Source organism: Sapajus apella, unplaced genomic scaffold (genome assembly GCF_009761245.1).
Source record: "Sapajus apella isolate SASKATOON/1434 unplaced genomic scaffold, GSC_monkey_1.0 scaffold28, whole genome shotgun sequence".
In the NCBI taxonomy this organism is placed as follows: Eukaryota; Metazoa; Chordata; class Mammalia; order Primates; family Cebidae; genus Sapajus; species Sapajus apella.
In genome coordinates, this window is record NW_022436968.1 from 353,548 (window position 1) to 374,498 (window position 20,951).

Genomic DNA, 20,951 nt, shown 5'->3' on the forward strand with positions numbered 1-20,951 from the left:
GTTCACGTCTAGGGTACAGATTAAGTACACCTTATCTGAAATGCTTGGGATGAGAAGTGCTTTGAATTTAATTTCAGAACATTTGCATATATATATAATGGGAGGGTGGGACCCAAGTTTAAACAAAATTTATGTATGTTTTATATATACCTGACACACATAGCCTGAAGGTAATATTATACAGAATATTTAAAAATTTTGTGCATGAAACAAAGTTTGTGTACCCTAAACCATCAGAAGCAAAAGTGTCACCATTTCGTGCCAGTGTTCAAAATGTTTTAGATTTTAGAGGAGCTCAGATTTCAGATATTCAGATTAAGGATGCTCAATCTGTAATATCTTTAAAAAATATTAACCTGAATTTTATTGCTATATTTCCCCTCATTTTTCTTTTCCTCTAAGTAAGAGGGTAGTTGCTGGGTATGTATTGTCTCAGGGGTGGGATATGACAGGGCAATTCATAGCAATAACTGGGGAGTCTTCTTCTCTGATGTTGTTTCAAAAAACCTCAGCTTCACAGTGGGGAAGAGAGTCTGAAAATAGGCAAATTTTCTTGAAGTCTGAAATTTTCTTGAAGAAATATCCTTCCTGGAGTGGAAAACAATTCTGGAAATGGGGAGATGGGAAAGAAGAACAGAGGTATTGTGGGTCCTGGAAGGCAAGGCCTTTCACCCTGTTCTCTGGCAGTGCTGCTGGAAAAAGTCACCTCACGGGGTTGGGGGAGTCTCCTTGGCAGATGGAGCTGCAGGCAGCCAGGGCAAAGATTCTAGTGTCAAAACAAGGCCCAGAGGAGCAGAAAGACACTGACCTGGACGTTAGGCGAGCCAGGATAATGGACATCTTGGTGACACCTGTTTGTACTGACAGCTAAGAACTCGGTGGCTCTCTTCCAGTGCTTGGAAAGTTCTCGGAACTGGGTGGAAAAACTTATGGAAGAGGTAGTATGAAGAAAAGACTGAAATGAAAATTTCCCTTCCTTACAGTGGCCTCACAGAATGGAGGTTTTCAGTGTCAAAAATCAAACTTAATTATAAGGGTTGGGTGCGGTGGCTTACGCTTGTAATCCCAGCACTTTGGGTGGCTGAGGTGGGTGGATCACTGAAGTCAGGAGTTCAAGACCAGCCTGGCCAATGTGGTGAAACCCTGTCTCTACTAAAATTACAAAAATTAGCTAGGTGTGATGGTACATGCCTGTAGTCCCAGCTACTTAGGAGGTTGAGGCAGGAGAATTGCTTGAACCCCGGATGTAGAGGCTGCAATGAGCTGAGATTGCACCATTGCACTCCAGCCTAGGTGACAGAGTGAGACTCCATCTCAAAAAAAAAAAAAAAAAAAAATTAATTATAAAAAAACAGAAAAGATCTTTAGTCCACCTAAGTGTTTCATGTTCTCTAGAAGTTTGCAGTTATAAGCAGCAGTGTGCTTGAGCTGGTTGACAATGGCTTGTGAGAACCCATTGTTAAATTTTCAGGTATTTTGTTAGTTGATTGTAAAACACAGGCATTATGAAAAATCCAATAATATCAATTATTAAATACATTATATTAAATGCAAAATAACAAATACTTCAAACCAATGTCTATTTATTTCTCTACATTTTACTATTATCTATACTATCAATATATCTTTTGTATAAGTAAGTTATGGTGGAAATCCTATAAAGTGATGTTTTACTGCACATCTCTTCCCAAGTCTTTTTTCAGCGATATCACAAATGTAGCTTGAAAACAGCATAGCTGGAGTATTTACACCCTGGGAATTGGCAAATGCTACAAATCAAAAATCTTCTTTTCTCCTTTCTTTCCTTCTCTACTTTCCCCCTTCTTTTTCTCTTTCCTTGTCCTCCCTTTCTCACCTCTTCCTTCCCTCCCACCCTCCTCTCTCTTTCCCTTCTGAAGACTTCTGTTAAACCTTTCAGCAGCATGCTAATGAGTACAAGGAAAGAATAATCCATAATGAAACAAAAAGGGAAGTACAAACTGGAATCAAGACGGTTAGAAACAAAAAGGAAATAGGTTCAAGGGAATAACTGAGGAGTACGATTTGGCACTGGGACTCTATATGGTACCGAGGGGATTTTACTAAGGCATATAGGGCAGCTAAACAGGACGATTGTCATTCATCCACATTCTAAAGTATTTATTTCAGACAATCCACAATTGCTGTGAATGAATCTAGAAGCAGATATACTAAGCAGATCAGTTAAACAAGAATGATTTAATGCGTGTGACGGAAGCTAGAGAATTACTTTATTCTATGTCCAGTGAGTGTGTGGGCTGAGGGTGCCTGTGGTTCTGTCCCCACTCCACTCCTGCTGCCTTGGGTCTTGCTTCCTTAGATCCTTTCTAGTCTTGCCTTTTTTGCTTTGTAATCTAGTCTTGCCATTTTGGTCTTGTTGCTGAATGTTCTTACAACTTTACTTTTCTGTTTCTCTTTTTTCTTTCTTTGCTGTACTATTTAATTTTTCTGCAAGTTTTCTATTTTCTAGATTTTCTTTGACCTTTTCACAAATAGATTTCTCTAGTTTCTATGTTGTTGCTCCACCTCTTTTCATTATCTGTTACCTTTAAGTACTTTGATGCCCTGTTTAAAGTGTCACTTTGCAGCAGTGTGCTTTTTTTTTTTTTTTTGAGATGGAGTCTCGCACTGTCGCCCAGCCTGGAGTACAGTGGCGCCATCTTGGCTCACTGCAACCTCCTCCTCCCAGGTTCAGGTGATTCTTCTGCCTCAGCTTCCTGAGTAGCTGAGATTACAGACATCTGCCACCACACCCAGCTAAGTTTTGTGTTTTTAGTAGAAATGGGGTTTTGCCATGTTTGTCAGGCTGGTCTCAAATGCCTGACCTTGTGATTCACCCACCTCAGCCTCCCAAAGTGCTGGGATTACAGGCGTGAGCCACTGTGCCTAGCTAGCAGTGTGCTCTTAATCAAGTCAACTTCTTGGGAACTCAGTTTTCTTTTTTGTAAAATGGGAAGATTTTATCTCCTTCATAGTGCTTTTGTAAATTTAAATGATGTAATGTATATAAAGTACTCAGTAAAATTCCTGGCATCTAAAATAATTAATAACTATTACCTACTGTTTTAAAAATGTTAATCCAAACTGAGTTGGTTACCTACAGGTTGAGTATCTCTTATTCAAAAATACTTAGGAATGGAAGTATTTCAGATTTCTGCTTTTCTTGGATTTGAGGGCTCTCCACCTGTATTAGCATCAGTGGATACAATCTCAAATGAATATAGGGGCTAGGCAGAACACAGATGAAGTGATTTGGGCTGGGAAATACAAAGATGGTGGCAAATCAAAGATTTTATTTGTTGAAAGGAGGCAGCCATTTCTTAACATGGGCCAATTAAGATAATTTTAATTTTTCAGGTAATGAGTGAAAATTGGTATTTTATGAGGTTCCTTGAGGTAAAAAAGGGTGGCTCAATATTGGAAGATAGCACTTCAAAAAAAAAGTGATCTGTTTGGCTGTATTTGGCCTGCTGCCCACTGGTTTGAAACCTCTGCAGGACATATTTATTGAGATGTTGAACAGTTGGTTTCTTATTTATCAACAGGAAATCCTGTCTTTCACATATGACATTGCTGATTTTCTAGTAAGCGTGTATTTGGAAGAAAATCCTTTTGTTCCTCATCTAATTCCCCCCAATGAGTAAATTAGAATCAACCTTCAAATGGAATACAAGCAGTAAAAAGTAAATCTAACTGTGATGCAATTGAGTGATACAACCCCAGTGAAGGCAGTGGGGAAGAGAAAGACTAACCTAAGGAATTTTTGGAAACGGCATTTTGGCTATATATCTGAGATTAAACAAATAGAACTGTGTATAAATACCGTATTATAGTTAATGAGTCTTTTTCTCACAGGTATGGGGCAGCAATTCTGAAACTAATGTGTGTGTAAAGATTGAGCAAATAAGTAAATATGTTGTAGATGATGAGAGCCAGGTTTCTCACTGTCAGAGAAAGAAGTTTCAAATAAAGAAAGGGGAAGGCTAGAGTGAACCTTGAAGTGTTGGGTTAGAATGGAAGCATAAGTATTGTGGGAAACAGATGAAAGCTCACCCTTCTCAAAATATACATGTCGTAATTTCCAGAACCCACGTGTGTGTTATGTTACACGACAAGGTGGAATTAAAGTTGCAGGTGGAATTGAGATTGCCAATCAGATCACTTTAAAATTGAGATTATTTTTGATGATCTGTGTGGGTCCAGTATAATCATAAATCTCATTATAAGTGAAAGAGGGAGGTAGGAGAGTCAGTGTCAGAGTGATGCAATGTGAGAAAGACTTATTCTGCCATTGCTGGGTTTGAAGATAGAAAGGAACAAGTAGCGATACTTAAGAAGCTCCAGAACCTAAAGTCAAAGCTGAAACAATTTGAGGAACAAAGTAAATAATGATAGTGATGGAGTATAACTCATAAAATAAATATTCATGAGTCCATACTGATTTAAATAATTGAATAAATTAATGAAGGAGAAAGGAAAACACTTCCTTATAGAAGAAATCCAATTAATGAAGTAAAAGCGTGAGAGAAATAAAATAACCGTTGGGTATACACTGCAGTAGTGATTGTTGCAGGCAAGATTCATTGCTAAAATTCATGGACAAAAGTTTGATGAGAAATGGAATACCTGCATAATTTAAAACTATCTCCCATCAGCTATTTATTAATTATAAAAGAAAAATAGTGACTGTACAGGGAAGAATTCTGGTTAACATCAACCCAAATAAGACATATTGGCCTCATGTTCCTGGTCACCATCACCATGATCTCCTGAGAAGGGTACAACCTCACTTCTATGGTGTTCTTGTCAAGAATACATAATCCCAACTGAACCATGAGAAAACATCACCCAAACTGAGGGCCAGCCTACAAAGCAGCTGTCCAGTACTTTTCAGAAATGTAAAGGTCATGAAAAACAAGAAAACTCAGGAAGTATCACAGAGTGACGGAATCTAAGGAGGTCAGGCAACTGGATGTGGTATTGCTCTGGACCAGAAAAGGCACAACAGAGAAAAGGCGGTGAAGTTAGAATGAAGGCTGTAGTTTATAGTATTGTATGAATGTTTCTTTTCTGGTTTCGTAAAATGTTAACAGAGGAGGCTGTGTGAAGGACGTATAAAAACTCTCTGTACTATTTCTGTAATTTTTCAGTATTTCTAAAATTACTGTAAGACAAAAAGTTAAAAAAAAAAAAAAGGAGTATCAGGAAAGCAGTGCAGAAGAAAGTGTTAAAGGGCTTCAAGGAGGGGACAGTTCATTCCGAAGGACTTCATGGCACAGGTAGGGTATGAGTCTGTTTGGTCTTCTGAAACAAAATACCACAGCCTGGGCGGCTTAAACAACAGAAATTTATTTCTTACAATTCTGGAGTCTGGAAGCTCAAGATCAGGGTGTCAGCAGGTTTGGTTTCTTTGGGAGCCTCTTTCTTTGGCTTGTGCTGTGGCCGCCTTCTCACTGTATCCTCATATGGCCAGTCCTCTGTGCATGCACACTTCTAGTGTCTCTTCCTCTAACACAGACACTAGTTATATTGGATAAGGAACCAACATTTACGACTTTATTTAACCTTAATTACCTCTTTAAAGGCTCTGTTCCCAAATATAGTCACACAGAGGTTAGGGCTTCAACAGATGAATTTCAGGGGGACACAATTCAGTCCATTACAGGAGGCAATTACGGAAATTCTTGAAGAATAGACATCAGCAATGTCAGAGAGAACAATCAGTGATTTAGGGACTAACAAGTGGCTTGGTTTCATAGGAGTGTTGAGAGTGTGTGGAGGAGCTGAGGTAGACAAGTCTAGTCAGGGAAAGTGTGTGTGCACAGGGGAATTCTAACCATATCCCTGGGATTTTGAATTCATCAGGCTGGCAAAGAGGAGCTATTGAGAACAGTTAGGGGGCGACTGTAGTAGCGCTCGTGAAAATAGCAGAGACCTGAATGAAGGTAATGAACAACAGAAAGAAAAATAACAACAAGAAACAGAAGGGAAGATTTAATTATAAGAAGGACTACGCGAAGACTTAACACTTGATTGTTACTAAATGGAGCATTAATGGAGTGGTTCCCATGTAGGGTGTTCAGAGACCGTTAATGGAGTGGTTCCCATGTAGGGTGTTCAGAGACCTGTCGAGTTGATAGGTTGTTTCAGTGAAAGCTTTTGGAAATGTAAATTTAAAGATTGGGGGTTTCAGAAATGTGAATTTAAAGATTGCAGAGAGGTTGGGGCTAGACATTTAGCTTTGGGAGTCTTCAACCTAGAGATGATAGTAGAAACAATACATGAGTAGATCTAACATCATCAGAGGTAAGTATCTGGCAAGTGTTGTGTCCTTATTGGCCAGATGCATTAGGTGTTTTGAAATGAGTGTCATTTATGCTTCAGAGACATTACAGTAGATTAGGTTTGAGGAAAGATCACTGAATTGGGCAAATTTGCAGTCACCAATCATTAATGACCCTTGAAGATGTTTTAAAAATAAGCATGGTAAAAAACTGAGAAAGAAAATGTGAACCACTCTAAACTCATCCTCCTCCATTCCCAACACACATGGGTGATAAACAGATAGCCAGAGACATGGTGCCTTTTCAAATGGTAGCACTGTTCATAATGCAAGTCTTCATTTGACAAAGCTCAGTGATTTCATTTAAAACACCAGCACTGGCCTTTTATAGTGGCCCATAGCATCCCCTGAATTCATTTGATTCCTGTAGCTCATATGATAATTGCTGAGAGAAATAGCACTTTGAGTCACTCAGTTGTGTAAGAGCAGTATGTTTGATGTCTTTTTCATCTCATAAAACAGGGCTAAATTTTTCCTTACAGTTGGAAACAGATTTAGATTAGAATAAACCTGACCTCAGGCTCCAAGTTTATATGTCCAATTTATTCCCTCTGTAAATTCATGGGACAGCTCTATGTGAATTCTCCCACAGGGTGTGAAACCTTATTTTAGTCAGGTGTTCATGTCTTTTCAAGTAATTAAGCAATTATTTTCAGATGGATTAAAAATTGTAGAAAGCTCTGAAAAATGTTAGTGAAAATAGCACTCTACTGTATTGATGTTGAGTCTTAATTTTAGTTGTTCAAAGAGTATTTATCAGTTGAAGGTATGGCAAATATTAGTATTTCTACTTTGTAGACAGAGAAATTATGTGATGTACATCAAGTGCTACTGAAAATCAGAAGTGGGAGATTCTTGACTACAGCTTTTATTATCTGTTCTCTGCTTATAACTGTTTGTCTGTTCTCTGTTAATACCTTCTTCTCTTTTTCATCTTTGCTATACAGATAAATCCATGTAAGTATTTTGGAGAAATGGTATTGAAAAAGTGGTGGTTAAATTCTTAAATATTTTTGAAACTGCTGTTTGAGAGTGGCGATTGTTGCTATGGGTTACCAGCTTGCTATGTTATCAGCCAATTACTTACTCTTTCTATAATACATTCTGTATCTCACAGCCACATTCCATTAGCCTACTCAAAACTCTACCAGCGTAAACATATAACCTAAGTAAAAACAGTATTTTTGTAACACAAATACAGCTTGAAGGTAAGTGTCCATTTTGCCCTTTCAAGGAGCCTCATATATATTCTGCAGTTTCCACTAAGAGAATAGATTGCTTGTGTAATGGTCAGTTCACCAGGTGAAAACAAAGGAGAATCTAACTTTCCAGGTGCTCACTCTAATTCACTTAGTCAAGGTTTAAGAAAATCAGTTTTCCAGATCTTGTGAAGTGTTAAGTTATTTTAAGGAAGAGAGGATGTACCAATCTCTTATTAACTCAGTGGATTTAAATAGACAGGAAGTTCCATTTGATTCTAAGAAATGATGCTAGTGCACCATTGTTAATAGAGAATAGTGTATGCACATTTTTCAGGTTATTTAATTGGGATTAAAGAGTGTATGGACATGGGCCAGACCAATTCCTTCCATCTGAGAACAATGGTCATGTCTTGGGTTCATTTGAAGGAACTCAAATCTTGTAAGGTGACATTTCCAAGTTAGACTGGTAGAGAAAGAGGGAAAGTTTCCAGTGAGATGAGCGCAGTTCCTTCAAGGAGAGCTACAATGTAGATAATAACAGGACAGGGTAGACATCAGACACCGTTCCCCTGACTCCAGCTACAAACACTTAGAAGTGACAGGAAACATAAAAAAAAGAAACTAAAAGGACATTAACCATGCGTAAGATAAGAGACACGTTTTGTGGACTGGACTAGAAAAAGAACATAATTGCAAAGTATCGAGAGATGCTAAAGCTGTGGGACTATTAGGAGTTTGTGTCTGTCAGGTACAGGAGGAATGAAACTTTACACAAGATAGAGCAATAGAACCAGGGATATCACTTGAAATTAAGAGTTGCATGGCTCTTTCCTATGAAGGAGGCTATAAAGAGTTGCTAATGACAGTTGCCTACGGTTATATTAAATTGGGGCAGAGGCAGGAGGATCTGGATTAGCTTAAAGGCAGGACCTGAAAAAAACTATACATTTATTATTACCACAAGGCAGGACCCCTAAGCCCCTAATAAAAGTTTCTGAACTAGTTTCCCCAGTGGGTTATGCAGATGGGTTCACAAAACTGCTAGATTGGAAAGAATGGGTAGACTGGAGATTGGGGGAACACTGCAGTGTAAACGAATCTGCAGACCAAAATTATAAAACATATCAAGACTCTAAACTGAATACAACTTGAAGATAGAATTGGCTGGGGACAGTGGCTCATGTCTGTAATCCCAGCACTTCAGGAGACTGAGGCGGGACCTGAGGTCAGGGATTCAAGACCAGCCTGGCCAACATGTTGAAATCCCATCTCTACTAAAAATACAAGAATTAGCTGGGTGTGGTGGTGGGCACCTGTAATCCCAGCTGCTTGGGAGGCTGAGGCAGAAGAATTGCTTGAACCCAGGAGGTGGAGGTTGCAGTGAGCCAAGATCGTGCCACTGCACTCCAGCCTGGGCAACAGAACGAGACTCCATCTCAGGAAAAAAAAAAAAAAAAACAACAAAAAAAAACCTAATAAATTGGAAGATAGTATTGGGGACTTTACCCAGAACACTATACAGAGAATAATACATGGTAAATAGATAGGAATTTAACCAGCACACTATATGAAGAAAAGAGAGATGAATAATTAAAGATGTGAAAGAACAGTTAAAAGCAACATATCATCAGACCGATATGTTCTAATTTATTTTTAGTAGTCATCTAGGAGAATTTTAAAAATTAGGTTTGAAGAGATGACTCTGAGAATTTTCTAGAATTAGAGAAAGCTATCCAGGTCGTTCTAACACTGTTCTAACAATGAAGCTAAGGCTATTAATTTAGCTAGACAGAAAGGAGCTGAGTTCTTAGAATAAAAATACATGTGCAATGACTAGGTGATAAAAATACATTTAAACTTAGACATTTATAGTAAAAATGGAAAATAACAATTATAAATAGAAAATGTTGAAACATAAGTGGAGAGAAAAGACAGAATACTGCCAAAGGAAAGGTGATTTAACTGACATTAGATGTCTGTTAGTAATAAAAGCCAGAAGACAGGTGGAATAATATTCTTAAAGTTCTAGGGCAAAAGTACCATCCAAAATTGAGTAGAAAATAAATCATTTTTAGAAAGACTATGTTAGTTTACTACCCACATTTTTTTCTGAAAGTACTACTAAAGGATGTGCTTCAATAAGGACACAAATTAACCTAGGAAGAGTGAGAGAAAAGTACAATGTGAACTGGTTGTACTGGTTACTAAGAAAATATGTTAAAAATCAGAATTATATAACAAGTGAGTTTCTTTTGGGGTTAGTTATTCAGTTGAATTCATTTGTAAATTAGCTATCTAAGAAAGCTCCACTTTATCTGCTAATTCAGAATGTCTTTCAGAAAACTCCCAGAGCCTCCAGTAATACTTCTTTCAGCTCCAATAGCTTTTTAATACTGCAATTAATTAGAAAAACCCATTTAAAAGAAGTTTATTGATTCTTGCTGATATTGTCTGCTAAGGTTGTATATAGTGAATTTTTAATTAGCATTGAAGTAACTGAAAAAAGTTAGGCATAATACAATCCTATTGATGACAAGTTCATAGTTCTCAATATTGGAAATAATTAAAATTGGTTTGAAAGTGGAAACATACAGTCACACACATAGAAGCAAGCACATACCCACAATAGAAGAGTGGGGGTGAGAGTTATTTCAGGAAAGAGCTTATGGCCATATAAAGTAAGGTGAAGCCTACCGAGGTAAAGAATAGGAAAAGCAATTGATGCAGAGTTTAATTAGATGTAGTGTACATCACAAAGCTAGTTTTAGGAGAATGGAAAACAAAGTCATTGGCTCCATAACATGGTGTCAAGATATCAAAAAAACCTTTAGACAACAAAGTCTCAGGATTAAGTCAATATAAACAAATATTTGTTGAGCGCTTCCTGTGATGCTGAGGAGGAATTAAATAACAAGCAAGATAAAAGCCATGGTCTCTAAGGGCAGTCATTTTAGTGGGAAGACAGGTATACATAATTTATTTTCCAAGACACCCTAAAATCATGGCCAAGCAAGACGCTAAGATAATAAGAGAAAGGAGAATTAAATTTTAATTAGGGATGATTAGGAAAGTGTTTTAGAGGATTGGTTTAATTAGATCTTAAAGACTGGGTAAAGATCTATCAGGCAATGGCAATGAGCATTCTTGTTTTTATTTTTGAAATTGAGTCTTGCTCTGTCCCCAGGCTGGAGTGCAGTGGCGCGGTGTCGGCTCACTGTAACCTCCACCTCCTGGGTTCAAGTGATTCTCCTGCCTCAGCCTCCCGAGTAGCTGGGACTACAGGCATGTGCCACCACGCCCTGCTAAGTTTTGTATTTTTAGTAGAGATGGGGTTTCACCACGTTGGCCAGGATAGTCTCCATCTCTTGACCTTATGATTTGCCCGCCTGGGCCTCCCAAAGTACTGGGATTACAGGTGTGAGCCACCATGCCTAGCCGGCAATAGGCATTCTAAGCAAGGATATATAGGATATATATATATATATAAGGTACATGAGAAAAATAAAGTTGAAAATCCAGCTGACAGTTTTTCTAGATAGGCCTTCCTATTTACTTTCTTCCCAGGATAAGAACTCATCTTTGTGAGGACTTCGCCAAGTCTCCAGAAAAGAGCAAATAGGTAGATCTGAACAGAGGAGAAAGTGAAATGACAAAGAGGAGTGCAATTCTTGAAAGAAGGAACGCAGAGATATATATATATGTATACACACATACATACATGTATACATACACACATATATGTATATAATATTTTGTGTTTTACAAATGTTCATAAGTGACATCATACTGTATATACCATTCTGCAACTTGTTTTTTTCACTCAGCTTTCTTTTTGTGACCTATATAGCTCTATATAGATCTGGTTCATTCATTAACCCTTCTGCTTATCTATGTTTGTATTGATGGATCTTTAGATTCTATTCATTTTTCAGTAAGAGAAACAATACTAAATATTCTCCTCCTTGTGTACATGTGCAAAAGTTTTAAATCTCAATTTTTGGCTTAAAAAGTGAGATGACAAAACACACACATCCACACATCCACACCCCCACACACACCCCAGAACAAAACAAAACAAAAACCCCAGAAAAAAAGACAATAATAAATAACAATTGCTCTGGAAAATGTGAAGATTAAGCAAGAAAAACTTGCTAACAGTGTTTTATATGTATACTAATGACTATTTAAACATTTTCTGATTCCTACTCCATGCTTTTCCTTTTCCAGCTTCTCAGTTTTAGTCTTACATACGCTTTCTCCAATGCCAGTCTACCAGTTTCCTAACACAGCGTTTACATTCCTGAGTACACTTTTAAGTGTGGGACACAGAGTGATCAATATACTCTCCGAATTTAACCAACTACATAGATGGGCCAAAATATCAATTTCCTGGTTTGGGATATTACATTTTAATATCAGAGCCATTTTGGCAGCCACTTCCAGTGCTAACTAAAATCGGATTTAAAAAATAAGCTTAAAGCCCAAGAGCTTTTGATACATCATCCTGTTGTTAAGCTATATCTTTGCTACATTATAGTTAGGTATAGTTAAAAAAAAAAAAAAAACTCAATTGGGAGGGCTGGACATGGTGGCTTATGCCTGTAATCCCAGCACTTTGGGAGGCCAAGGCGGGCAGATCATGAGGTCAGGAGTTTGAGACTAGCCTGACCAACACGTTGAAACCCTGTCTGTACTAAAAATACAAAAATTAGCTAGATGTCGTGGTGTGGGCCTGTAATTCCAGCTACTTAGGAGTCTGAGGCAGGAGAATTGCTTGAACCAGGGAGGTAGAGGTTGCAGTGAGCCAGGGTCACACCACTGTACTCTAGCCTAGGCGACAGAGTGAGACTCTGCCTCAAAAAAAAAAAAAAAAAAGCAAAACAAACAAAAAACTCAATTGGGATACTTTACATTTATCCCCATTAAACTTTAATCAGTTTCGTGTGTTTTGAATTTTGATTTTGACTGTCTTATTCAACATATACATTATTCCTGTGTTCCAAAACAAACTCCTTTTGTTCAGTTTTTCTTTTTCCACTAAGGGACAAGCATGAAAGGAGGCGACACATCTTTTCTTCTTTCTTCCAACCTTGGAGGCTTTCCTTCAGTTCTGCTCTCTACCTGGAATGTTTGCCCCTCAGAGGTTTGCAGTCAGTCCCCTCACTTCCTTCAAGCTTTCCTTCTCAACGAGGTGGGCTTCCCTGACCATCTGTTTGATTCTGCACCCCCACCTCATCCTCTGCCAATATTTCCTTCTGCTCCCAATTTATTGCACAGCACTTAATACAATTTAACACACCATATGTTATATTTTATGTATTGTGATTACTATCTCTCTATCCCCAGGCCGTACCTGGATAGAGATATTTGTTTTGTTCACTGATAAATCCTAAGTTCCTAGAATAGTGCTGAGTGCATGTAGGCAATCAATAAATACTGAATCACATGAATACATTTTAGGCAAGTATTGACTGTGATACATTAATGTAGAAGCTTCTTAAGTTGTACTGATAGTACAAATGCCTCTTGAATTTCCACAATTCATTGATCTTCAGTTTTTGGTATTTTGTTTATTTTTTCACAGATATTTTAGAAAGAAGTGGAGAATGGCTGATTTGGGTAATGTTAGATGCCATTTTATAACAGATATGTTAGGTAGTCTTTAAATGTGATAAATCACTAACCAAAACATTGTTAAAAATATTGGTCAGAAGAGGCCAAAAAGAGATCCCTGAGGAATAACACCTGAAAACTCCCTCAATCAATTCCCATCAATTTTCATACAATCACTTATCCATTTGTTATTCACCTAATAGGGCTATCATTCATCCCATATTTCTCATTGTGAGCCATAAAGATACAATGATTAAAGTTGGTAAATATGCTGCTGGATTCCAGACCAATTACAATAACAATAAATGATAATGTTTATTAAGTACTATGTGCTGGGCATTGTGCTAAGTTTATTTGATACCATGCTATATTTAATGAATTTATAACACTTTTATTCCTTTTCATATTTTTTATTGCATTTTAGGTTTTGGGGTACATGTGAAGAACATGCAAGACTGTTGCATAGGTACACACGTGGCAGTGTGATTTGCTGCCTTCCTCCCCGTCACCTATATCCGGCATTTCTTTCCATGCTCTCTCTCCCCAACTCCCCACCCCTGCTGTCCCTCCCCTATTTCCCCCCAACAGACCTTTTTATTCCTTTTTAATAATGAGTTAGGTCATAAAGCTAGTAAGCAACAGAGTATTTGTTCTGGATGGTCTGATTCCAGAGTCTAATCCCTGACTCTATTATACTGGCTCATCAAGTGATATATTTCATTTGTGGATGTTCCTAGCTTACCACCCTGATGATTCTGACATCAAATATTTTTTGGAAAGCTTATTATATGTCAAGACATGCAGTGGGAAGAGGAAAACAAATAAGAATGTGATCTGAATGGAAATTTAGGGCTCTAGAGAACATGACATGAGACATATACCTATCTTCTATAGTTAATTTTTGGGGGGGAAATAGTGTTGTCTTTCCCTTTATGCGAATGATACTTAGTTCCAAATACCCATGGGTGGCCAATAAAGGCAAAAATCCAGAATAAATACAATTCTTCCCAGTATTTTCTGAAAAGTAGAAACTGGGGACACTTTCTTGACTGAGCCTGCTTATTTATAACTCCACATAAATGTCAATTGTTTGAACCATGAGAGTAGCTGTGCTTAAACAGGTACCCCTGACCTGCTGCCAATGTGCCGTCTTTGATCTTGTGAGTCTTTTACTAAGTTCTCATGTGATCTCATCTCACTGCCCCTTAACTGAAAGTAATTTTCATGTTTTATATTTAATCCTTTTGAGGCACAAAGCCAGGTGGTGAATTAATTACTTTTGTAGGTTGAGAAAAGATCCCAACTTAGTTGTTATATTCAGCTAAAGTTGGAGGCTATATTGATACCATTTTTATTTTCATTTCATTAAAAATATGTTTAAAAAGTAGAGCTGTATGATTTGGTGCCTGATCTAAATGTTTCTAGATAAAAATTGCTTTCATCACTGATAAAACCATGAAGGGCTATTTTTTTTTTTTATAAGTCAGTTTCTTTTTGACTAGGTGACTAATTTCCTTAGAGATGATACAGTTATGAGGCCTTTGTTGATTGAAGGTAGAAAAGCCTAGTTTGAAATTTGTAGAATTTACAAAGCGGGTTACAAGACACACTGAATAATCTGGAGAGAATACTGTGACAGTAGATAGCATTTCCTGGAGAGGGAGAGATGTAAGAGTTAAGAGAGCTCTGCATTTGAAGTCAGGATACTCAGTTCTAAATCTTTTCTCTAGCAGTTACTTGAAATGCTACGTTGAGCAAACTCTCTTAACATTGCTGAATTTAAGTCTCTTTGCATGTAAGAAGGGAGTTATTATACTTTTTAAAATAGTTACTCTGGGATCTACTGAAATACAGTTAATAAATTGGAATATTTAAAAATGGATAAAATTAATTGATTTTAAAGAAAACCTGCAAGATGTAGGATTGCAGACAATTTGAAACATGCTACAGATATGAGTAGGCTACACTCAAAATACATGACCAATTATTGTGGTTCTTGATGTACCAAATACTATCATTACAGTTGGAGAAAAGATGAGCCTTGCTACCCTATTTTATAAATGAAGAAGTTGTATTTTAAACGACCTGCACCCCATCCTTTGAAAAGAGGCAGAGAACACTGTTTTCTGACAAACACCCTCCCCTATGAGTTCCTATTCAATAGCAAGCAATGTAGTAATAGAAGGAAAGTCCTCTCTTAAATCAAGTGGAATACATCTTCCTTGAATGATTGAATGCAAACCTTGACTGTGTAAGCATTTTCAGAAGAAGGTCATTGTCTATGGAATTAATTTTCACTTTTGGCTCAACAATGCCCGCTGGCCATCAGAGCTTGCTGAAAATCCCATCTGTTTAGTTAGGGACTGGCCTGATTGATGGAGAAAAATTGATAGGAGTTAGAGGATAAGTCTCTGTACCTAGGAATACATAATTTAAGTGTTCTTTAGTTCTGGGTAGAAACTAAGTTTCTCTAACATGTAATATAAAGTAGGAAGTGAAAGCTTTTATCTGAATACAGCTAAATAATGAAAGCCCTTGTGTATGCCACACATAATAGATGCTCAATGAACTTTGCTAATTTTTAAGTGTTAACTCCTCTATATGTTTTTTACCCTATCTCCATGTTTCTACCAGCCAAGAAGCTTTAGCCAAGCCTTATTTTGTATAGTTTTCAATTCCAAAAAAATTATATATAATGTGTAGATCAAATAGATGCTGAAACAAATTATTCCCTGTTATCCCAAAGCCCATTCTCAAGAGTTGTGAGAGTGTAAGAGTTTATCATTGGTCCATATATGAATGCATTTTTTATCTTACATTGCTAATGTATTTAACACATCTTTTCTGAATTACTGCTAGAACATGATTCCAGGATGTAAAGCCAGTACTGAGAGCAAATTCTAGTGTGTAAGTCCAAGAAAGCTGAGTTCAACTTAAAATCTGGCATAAAAGGAATCCATATTTTAAATTATAAACATTCTAACATTTAAAAATATATACCAAAAAGCAAAACATTAACAAATTCATAAAATTACTTGATTTTAAAGAAAACCCACAATATATAAGATTGGCAATTGGTATTTTTACCCAAAGTCTATGAAACAATTGCAGCAAACCATTCTGCGTTTGGTCTTCTCTTTCTAACATATTAACATCATGTACCAAAAAGTAATTGATACAGTAAAAATTTATTTAACAAGCAATTATTAGTGAGTAAAGAATCTTGGCTGAGTGCAGTGGCTCAAGTTTGTAATCCTAGCACTTTGGGAGGCCAAGGCAGGAAGATCGCCTGAGCCCAGGAGTTCCAGACCAATCTGTGCAACATAAGGAGACTCTGTTTTGCTAAGTATTGAGGAAGAAGACCAATGACATAAGTCCTATGTTAACAGAGGCTGTCAGTCTAATAATAGAGATTAGACATGAGGCTAATCTAAATATGAAGTAAAAGGTGATAAGTATACAGATACAGTATTTTTGAAGATCAAGGGAAGGTGGGATTTTTTTTTTTACTTACATGGGGAGAGGAGAGAAAGGGAAGAATAAAGATTAAAGATCTTGATGGAGGAGTTATCTTTTGTGTTCACCCACTAAGAATCAAATAATAGAGTAGGAAAGGGCATCATATCTCATTGCCTAATGTACTGCTCACCTACCCATCAATCACAGCAAACCTTGCTCCATTTCCTTGCAGGCCAAGCTTTTTGTATTTTCCCCAACTTGTCATGCTTTGCCATGCCTCTGTGCTATACCACAAGCTTATTTATTTTCCTGGAATGTACTTTGTCCTTACTGTTTCTCATCAACTCCCACCCTTCCTTCAAGACTATCTAGAGACTCAATCTGCCTCTCCTTCTTCAGTCTCCCAAAGCTTAGTCACTGCTTCCTCTGTACCTTTATACATTTTGTGCATTCTCTATTACAATAGTCATTACTCTGTTTTGCCATCAATTTTTCAAGTCTGTTGGGAGTTTCAAGAAACATGACATATTTGTATAACAATTGATTATCACAATGCCTGGTACTGGGGAAACTAATACATGTAAGTTGAATGAATGAATGAGAGAATAAATAAGGTGTGTTCTTTCATTGTGGTTTAACATTTAAAAAATTTTCATGAAGGAATAATTACATATATTTATAGGGTACAACATGTTTTGATGTGTGTTTTAATTTGCATTTCCTTGATGACTAATAATATTGAACATCTTTATATGTGCCTATTTATATATCCAGTTTTTGGTTAAGTGTCTGTTAAAATTTTGCCAATTAAAAAATTTTTGTTTAATTGAGTTGAATGGATTGTTTGTGTTTTTCTGGTTTCTTGGGATTTTGATTTGTGGTAGTTGATTATATGGCACCCATGTTTATTAACTTTCTTACTTCCCAGAGATGGAAGATTGTTAAATATGTCCCAAAATTTCTTTCACCTTATAAAGTGACAGTGCCGCTCATCCAGTCAAGAGAGAGGTAGAATCTGTTTCTTCATCTTCTTGAATTTGAGGTGGCCAATAGAATGTGTAACTTCCAAGCCAAGGCATCAAGAGGTCTCACCTCTACTGACTTCATCATTTTAAATCTAGCTGTCATATTAAGTCAGACCTATGAAGCAGCCCAGTTCCACTTCCTGGAAGATGGAGAGGTTCAGCCATCCTAGCTGAGATGTCAGAAGACCCTCCCAGTCAACCCACAGAATTGTGATGAATAATAAATGGTGGTTGTTTGAAGGCGCTTTTAGGTGATTTGTTTAGGTGAGTTTTTAGGTGATTTGTCACAAAGAAATAGATCACTGATGCACTGGGATTGAAATACACTGAACAGTGTATTTCATTGGATTGGAGTTAGGCAAAACTAACATTAAAGCATTTGATACTTTCAAAAAACAGAGTCCAAGTGGAAACACAACCCTATCTTATGTCCAGTGTTGTTTGCACTACTTACAACACAAAATATAACTAGAGAGAAAAATAATACAATTTTATGATTTCAGGTAGCACAAAGTTAATTCTTAGGATCCATAACCTCAACATAAAGTAGCATTTAGGGAATCTTCTAGTACATGGAAAAAGTGGAGAAATTAACAGTTTGCACCATATATAGTGGTACAAAGAAGGTAGTATTCTTTGAAACAGTCACATGTTTTCAAATCAGAAAAAGTGTTCATATGCCAAATAAATAAAAAATTTAAAGCCTGGAATGTTCTGACAAATGTTAATCTTTCTTTGTGCAATCCAGAAAATTTATTGAGTAAATTTGTAGACAATGCAAATGAATATGCTGTCCTTGGGAGAAAAAAGTTTTGAGAGTGTTAGGTACACAGTAGACCCTCAAACATTTGTGCATTGCAAATCTGTTCCTTTACTTTGTTGCCTTTATCTGCTAAGCTCTACCACATTTTAAAATTCTACATTAAGAAAATGAGAAATGTTACTAAAAACATTTCTTTATGGCAACTTTGTAGAACTCCGCAACTAGCATACATTTAGTACCTTTATCCAGGCAGATGGCCCCCTGTGAATTAGTGGCTAGATAATAGAGGTACTCCAGATAACATCTGCAGAAATTCATTTAGCTCAAAATTATATTTCCATTCACTAGACAATTAAAGCATAGTGCATGCAGGGAGGCGGGGGGAGGAAATTATCTATCAAGAATATCTCAAGGCAGTTGGCAAATATCCAGGTTTTAGATGAACCTAGTTACCGTTCTGTTCTAAGCATTGCAAAAGTAATTTTCTTTCTGAAATTGAAAATTAATGTAATGTTCCTGAAGGGAAATATTTAATAATAATCAAGTCAAGGCAGAAGGCACTTGATTCCCTTCCATGACCTTAGTCCTAATACATTAGTAACCCTGCGGCTCCACTCTTAACTAGATTGTGGTTCAGAGACTAAATCAGGAAGCCATGAAGTTCTGATGCTCTCTTTGCCCCATTTCTTATGATAATCAGCGTTGAGCTGACAGATATTGCTAAAAAGTATAATACACCTTTTTGTTTCAAAATTTTTTTTTTAAATTCAAGATTTTGGTCTAATATGACTATATTAAAAGATAAAAATCACTTTAATGAGTTATCTTAAGATCAAATTCTGGCTAATATATATCTATATATTTAATAGATCATAATTAGATATATAAAACTGAAATAGAGAATATATGTTAACATTTAATAAGAACATTGTTTTACAATAAAATACTACACACCAATAGCAAAGGAAACAATTATAATTGTAAAGAAATTTGCTGGGCACAGTGGCTCATGCATGTAACCCCAGCACTTTGAGAGGCCTAAGAGGGCCTATCACTTGAGCCCAGGAGTTCAAGACCAGCCTAGACAACATGGCGAATCCCCATTTCTACAAAAATTTGCCAGGAGTGGTGGTATGTACCTGTGGTCTCAGTTACTTGGGAAGCTGAGGTGGGAGGACCTCTTGAGCCCAGGAGGCAGAGGTTGCAATGAGTGGCAATTATGCCACTATACTCTAGCCTGGGCCACAGAGTGAGACCCTGTCTCAGTCAGTCAATCAAACAATCAATTTATTAGATGTCCAGAAAATTCAATTCCATCATTATAAAATCATTAAATATAGTACTTAATTGCAATCTTATTACAAATCTAATGATTTCCCGCTATGAAAAAACTCTACAACCATTCAAAATGACCATATAATATTTTGCACAATTGTAACAAGAAAAGTAAGTATGTTTAAACAGGAGATAGCTCAATAATTATAGATTTTTTTCTTTAATCCATTATATTTTAAGTTCTGTTTCTGTAGAATTCTATACACTTAGCACAATTATGAAATCGTGAAATCATTTCTTCCAAAGCCTTCCTGACAAGTAGCCTTCCCACTTGAAATTATTTTCAAAGATGACCAAGGAATTAATTCCACACAAGACAGGACACCTCACTGCCTGACAATTTTAATTTGTACCAAATTTTCTTACCAGGAGCTCTGGTTCTGCCTGACAGCATAGATTCCTTACACAATTTAGTCCTTTAAATATTTGTCAGTAACTGTTATATCATGAGCAAATTAAACCTTTCAAAAAGTTCTCTTTGGCTTCAGGGTGAAATATACTGAAAGGGATAAAGATGAAGGAAGTTAGGAAAGGAACTAGACTGACAAAATATAAGAAAGGGAAAAAAGTAACAACTTCTGGCTTCACATTTCCAAACTGTCAATTTTATTCCATTTATAAATTCAATGTGTGGTTGAGATAGTAATTAAATTGGCTAGCCATTTGGGAAACAACTTTTAAGCTACGTTCCTACTACACACAAAATACACCAAAATTAACTCCAGATGAATTAAAGATTTAAGAATAAAAATAAAATCATTAAAGTAATAGAAAATAATTTTTTTACTCGGGTGGAAAAACCTATTTTTAGCATTACATAAAAATTAAAAAATATAAGAAAACATTATTAAGTGCAATCATTTAGCAAGTATAAATCTGTGCCCAAACTGGAGTATACAGTAATAAAACTTTGTTTCCTTTAAATTAATCAAATTCTAACCCTTGCAGTTGGTACTCTTCCCTAAGATTGCACTGAAATTAGAGAGACTTACGTGGTAGCTAGAAAATTAGATGGGTTGGGAGGTGGAATGGGGAGGCATGACAGGAGGCAAATATCAGTGCTCTTAATTTCCAGGGAATTTCTCACATTGCCATCTTCAATATCCAAGTCTGTGGATGGTCTTTAAGTCAGATAGCTCTCTCTATGGCTTCTGTGTCACATGGGGACATAGGGAACCAGTCTCCTTTGCCAG